We start from the raw sequence: 6,485 nt of genomic DNA, 5'->3' as shown, positions 1-6,485 counted from the left end.
GACTTTGGTGTAGCACCAGCGTTCACTCAGGAACAATTAAAGCAAGAACTAGGCTAGATAATCAACATCCAACCATAAACAAGCAAGAAATCAAACACCCATTAAGTTTACACACTAGGGTTGGGTCACAACCCTAGTGAGAATCTAGCTACTCGTGCTTAAATTGGAAGAGAAAGAAGAAAAAGTGATAATTAAACCCATATTGATAATTAAAATGATGAAATCAATGTTCAAAAAGCTCAAAATGGCAAAAACTAATAAAAAGAGTAAAAGGAAACGTCTATTGTAGCTGCTGATGTCAAAAATTGACCTAAAAAGGTGAAACTCTTATATTTTTACAGAGTTGGATTTTTCAGACAAAAATGTCCTTCCGGAGGTTCTGCGGCCGCATAATTCCATATGCAGTCCGCACTTTTGCATAAACCTGACAGGATTGGAATCTTGCGGCCGCACAATTCTGAACCACGACCGCATCTATCTCTTTCTACGGTCTGCACATTTCTGAGTGCGGCCACATATGGCTCTTTTGCGTAACGCAAAAATGCAACTGCGGTCGCGTAGCTGATCTTCTGCAGCCGCACAATAATTGTGCGGTCCACACTTCCATTGATAGGTTCTCTAAACTTTTGCTCTTTCCTAGCTTCTGCAGCCGCACATTTCGTGTGCAGACCGCACTTCTCACAGATCTCTAGTAAGTTCTTCCGCACAATCTGCGATCCTCAATTTAAGCTTCTGTGTCTATTTTTGTCCTTGAATTCAGATCACTCCTTCTTGAGTAGGATTTCATCTTGGAGGCTCATTTTCCAATATTCTTGCAGTTAAGCATATTTTATCAGTTTTTGGAAACACAATTAAATGCTATTGGACTAAAACGAACGCTAAAAGGTGCTAATAAGTAGTCAAAATCTCCACTTATCAACTTCCCCAAACTTAAGCTTTTGCTTATCATCAAGCAAATAAAGTAATTCTCACCTAAACAAGTTAAGAGATATTCAAGCTAATCAAAGATGCATCAATCACACATCAATCGCGACCAACAATTACCCACAACACTTATGAATTATCAACAAGGCGATGAGTTGAGCTTTTAAGCACGAATAGTTCTAATGTGATACTTGAGCATCGAGAGTTGACTTTATTTGTCAAGGAAGATCGCTCTTTCATGTAGGTCATTGTGGATCCCAAACTCCTCCTCCTTTACTCTCCGTTAGCATAACTCACTAAAGAATGTAGCACTCAATTCATAAATTTGTGAAAGTTTCGCTCATCTCTAAGCACCATATGCTTGCTCCTCATGTAAATCACTACTAATGCACTCGTCCAAGTTCACACCTCAATTCAAGGTTATGAAACGATCGATTACAATAGTAATACCCAATAAGGAGTCAGGGTCGAATTCCACAGGGAGCTATACGTGAGATTTAGGAGTATAAATTGCAGTGTATGAGTATGAACTATCTCAAATTGCACTTCCACAAACTTGGGTTGTTTCTAGGTCTAATTTAAACTAAGATTACATAATACGAATTTAAACTAGGAAATTGTTTTTGGTTGTTTTTCAAATTATATAAAAGGCCTAGGGCTATGACCTTCACCTAGGTGTTCGTTTGATGGGTTGTAAGCCTTAAAACTTATTTTATTGGTCGGGGTGTATTATAGCTACCAACACTCAAGTACTCACTCGATACCTCTCGGTCAAAGAGTGATTTTGCACATTTTGGCTTTCTCAAGTCCAAATAGGTATTGAACAAAGCAGTTGATAATAAGCACAAATCGGGTTTTACTATCTCTAGGTTCAACCCTTTAATTGGGCTTATCAATTTCTCGATTGACCCAATTTCTTGCTAGCCAAATTTTTCTAGACTAAATCTCTTTGTCTCAAGTAGAGACCAAGTCAAATAGGCATGAAATAATATTTTCAATCATTAATTCTTCAAATTAAAGCAAGAACTAGGCTAGATAATCAACACCCAACCATAAACAAGCAAGAAATCAAACACTCCTTAAGTTCACACATTAGGGTTGGGTCACAACCCTAGTGAGAATCTAGCTACTCGTGCTTAAATTGGAAGAGAAAGAAGAAGAAGTGATAATTAAACTCATATTGATAATTAAAATGATGAATTCAATGTTCAAAAAGCTCCAAATGGCAAAAACTACTCAAAAGAGTAGAAGGAAACGTCTATTGTAGCTGCTGATGTCAAAACTTGACCTAAAAAGTGAAACTCTTCTATTTAGGCAGAGTTGGATTTTTCGGACAAAAATGTCCTTTCGGAGGTTCTGCGGCCGCACAATTCCATGTGCGGTCCGCACTTTTGCTTAAACATGGCAGGATTGGAATCTTGCGGCCGCACAATTCTGAACCGTGACCGCATCTATCTCTTTCTATGGTCTTCACATTTCTGAGTGCGGCCACATATGGCTCTTTTGCGTACCGCAAAAATGCAACTGCGGTCGCGTTGCTGATCTTCTGCGGCCGCACAATAATTGTGCGGTCCACACTTCCATTGATAGGTTTTCTAAACTTTTGCTCTTACCTAGCTTCTGCGGCCGCACTTCTCATAGATCTCTGGTAAGTTGTCCGCACAATCTGCGGCCGCAGATGATATTCTGCGATACGCAATTTAAGCTTTTGTGTCTATTTTTGTCCTTGAATTCAGATCACTCCTTATTGAGTAGGATTTTATCTTGGAGGCTCATTTTCCAATATTCCTTCAAATAAGCATATTTCATCAGTGTTTGAGAACACAATTAAATGCTTTTGGACTAAAACGAACGCTAAAAGGCGCTAATAAGTAGTCAAAATCTCCACTTATCAACTCCCCCAAACTTGAGCTTTTACTTGTCATCAAGTAAATAAAGTAATTCTCACCTCTAAAAGTCAAGATATATTCAAGCTAATCAAAGATGCATCAGTCACACATCAATTGGGACCAACAATTACCCAAAACACTTATAAATTATCAACAACGCGATGAGTTGAGCTTTTATGCGCAAATAGTTCTAATGTGACACTTGAGCATCGAGAGTTGACTTTATTCGTCAAGGAAGATCGCTCTTTCATGTAGGTCATTTTGGATCTCAAACTCCTCCTCCTTTACTCTCCGTTAGCATAACTCACTAAAGAATGTAGCACTCAATTCATAAATTTGTGAAAGTTTCGCTCATCTCTATCAAAGGAATGTCACATGTCCAGATCTAAGCACCATATGCTTGCTCCTCATGTAAATCACTACTAATGCACTCGTCCAAGTTCACACCTCAATTCAAGGTTATGAAACGATCGATTACAATAGTAATACCCAATAAGGAGTCAGGGTCGAATTCCACAGGGAGCTATACGTGAGATTTAGGAGTATAAATTGCAGTGTATGAGTATGAACTATCTCAAATTGCACTTCCACAAACTTAGGTTGTTTCTAGGTCTAATTTAGACTAAGATTACAAACTAAGAATTTAAACTAGCAAATTGTTTTTGGTTGTTTTCAAATTATATAAAAGTCCTAAGGCTATGACCTTCACCTAGGTGTTCGCTTGATGGGTTCTAAGACTTAAAGCTTGTTTTATTTGTCGGGGTATATTATAGCTACCAACACTCAAGTACTCACTCGATACCTCTCGGTCAAAGAGTGATTTTGCCCAATTTGGCTTTCTTAAGTCCAAATGGGTATTAAACAAAGCAGTTGATAATAAGCTCAAGTCGGGCTTTACTATCTCTAGGTTCAACCCTTTAATTGGGCTTATCAATCTCACGATTGACCCAATTTCTTGCTAGCCAAGTTTTTCTAGACTAAATCTCTCTTTCTCGAGTAGAGACCAAGACAAATAGGCATGAAATAATATTTGAAACCATTAATTCTTCAAATTAAAGCAAGAACTAGGTTAGATAAACACCACCCAACCATAAACAAGCAATAAATCAAACTCCCATTAAGTTCACACACTAGGGTTGGGTCACAACCCTAGTGAGAATCTAGCTACTCGTGCTTAAATTGGAAGATAAAGAAGAAGAAGTGATAATTAAACCCATATTGATAATTAAAATGATGAATTCGATATTCAAAAAGCTCAAAATGGCAAAAACTACTAAAAAGAGTAAAAGGAAACGTCTACTGTAGCTGCTGATGTCAAAACTTTACCTAAAAGAGGTAAACTCTTCTATTTATACAGAGCTGGAATATTTGGACAAGAATGCCCTTTCAGAGGTTCTACGGCCGCACAAATCCATGTGCGGTCCGCACTTTTGCTTAAACCTGACAGGATTGGAATCTTGTGGCCGCACAATTTTTAACCGGACCGCATCTCTCTCTTTCTGTGTTTCGCACATTTTTGAGTTCGGCCACACATGACTCTTTTACGGACCACACAAATGCAACTGTGACCGCGTAGCTGATCTTCTGCGGCCACACAATAATTGTGATGTCCGCACTTTTGTAGACAGGTTCTCTGAACTTTTGCTCTTGCTTAGCTTCAGCGGCCGCACATTTCATGTGCGGACCGTGATGTCCTCCAAATCTAGTACTAAAAGTAAATGAACACGTTTGCATGCAATATAATTTAACCAACTAAGAGTCGGGGTCGAATCCCACAGAGAACAATATGTAGGCAATTATGCGTGTAAGCGAATTATAACTTATTATGCTAAGTCAAACATTTATAAATGTTTTGAGAAAATGTAAACTAACCTAGAAAGCGAATAAAATGATCAATGGCTACAAGCATGGATGCATAGGAAATTACACTCAAGTAATGATCCAATGTATTTCACGATTTTACAAATATGATCGACTTTATTATAATTAGCCTCGGGTAATAATCCTATATTAGCTTCTTCCGAAGACTAACAAGACTTCTTAATTGAATTATCCCTAAAATAATTACGAGATTAAGCACACCCGAATATGGCTACAAGTAGTTCAATCCTATCCCTAGGTAGAATCTATAAAATGAGGGTTAAAGCATCAAGTTCTTGTTAATTAATCTTTCCCAACCCCAAATTATCTTTTCCAAAATTAATTCGAAGTTAATGGGCGAGTCCTAGGTTGATAATCCCTTTGGAAACATTAAAGAACAAGAATAATTAAAGAAACAATAACTCACTTCATAATAAAAATATATCGTTCAATACATAAGCACAACAAGATATTTAATCCACACTTTAAATATAAATATTCCCATAAACAAGATTCAAGTGTTGGAAAAAATACTGCACACTTAAATATACAATACAAAGCAAGAAAATGAAGAAATGAACATAAATGGGTAAGAAATTCTCAACCAAAAGCTTCAAATCTTCAAGACCCAAGTGTGTGTGCAAGAACTCTAGCTCCAAAACTTGTCCTCTCTAATTAGGAGACGGAAAAATAAGCCAAAAGTCTTTTACAAATGAGCTAGATCGTGTATTAAATGGTTTGGGGATCAAAACGTGAATTTTCATTTCTGCCCATAATTTGCCCAGAAAATATGTTATGCGATCGCGTACAGACACCTGCGTTCGCGGTGAATATAAAGGTATGTGATCGCTTACAAAGACCCGCGTTCGCGTAGCTTAGTTGACCAGCTGCTTGACCAGGCTTTTTTCTTCGCATTCGCACAGCTCCAACCGCGTTCGCATAACTTCAGTCTGTTTAACTTACGCGATTGCATGTATTTCTCCTTGATCGCAGAGAGCATTTGCTGGCAGCAATTAAATTTTCTCATTTTAACACGTTTTGACTTGGTTTCTTCCATTTCTTCACTAAATCACTTGATACCTGAAATATCCCAATAGACCTCAATAAATGCCTTAGTTTCTCAACAAAATTATGCAAAATCCTAAGTATCAAGAATAGATAAGTTGGTAAAATACCAACTTATCAGACCACACTTATCACAGATCTCTGGTAAGTTCTTCTGCACAATCTGCGGCCACAGATGATATTCTGCGGTCCGCACTTTAATCTTCTGTGTCTGTTTTTTCCTTGAATTCAGATCACTCCTTCTTGAGTAGGATTTCATCTTGGAGGCTCATTTTCCAATATTCCTGCAATGAAGCATATTTTATCAGTTTTTGGGAACACAATTAAACGCTTTTGGACTAAAATGAACGCTAAAAGGCGCTAATAAGTAGTCAAAATCCCCACTTATGAACTCCCCCAAACTTAAGATTTTGCTTGTCCTCAAGCAAATAAAGTAATTTCCACCTCCACAAGTTAAGATCTATTCAAGCTAATCAAAGATGCATCAATCACATATCAATTGGGACCAACAATTACCCACAACACTTATGAATTATCAACAAGGCGATGAGTTGAGCTTTTAAGTGCAAATAGTTCTAATTTGACACTTGAGCATCAAAAGTTGACTTTATTTGTCAAGGAAGCTCGCTCTTTCTTGAGGTCATTGTGGATCCCAAACTCCTCCTCATCTACTCTATGTTAGCATAACTCAATAAAGAATGTAGCACTCAATTCAAAAATTTGTGAAAGGTTCGCTCATCTCTCTCA

Source organism: Nicotiana tomentosiformis, chromosome 9 (genome assembly GCF_000390325.3).
Source record: "Nicotiana tomentosiformis chromosome 9, ASM39032v3, whole genome shotgun sequence".
Lineage (NCBI taxonomy): Eukaryota > Viridiplantae > Streptophyta > Magnoliopsida > Solanales > Solanaceae > Nicotiana > Nicotiana tomentosiformis.
Note: the sequence above shows the minus strand (reverse complement) of the source record.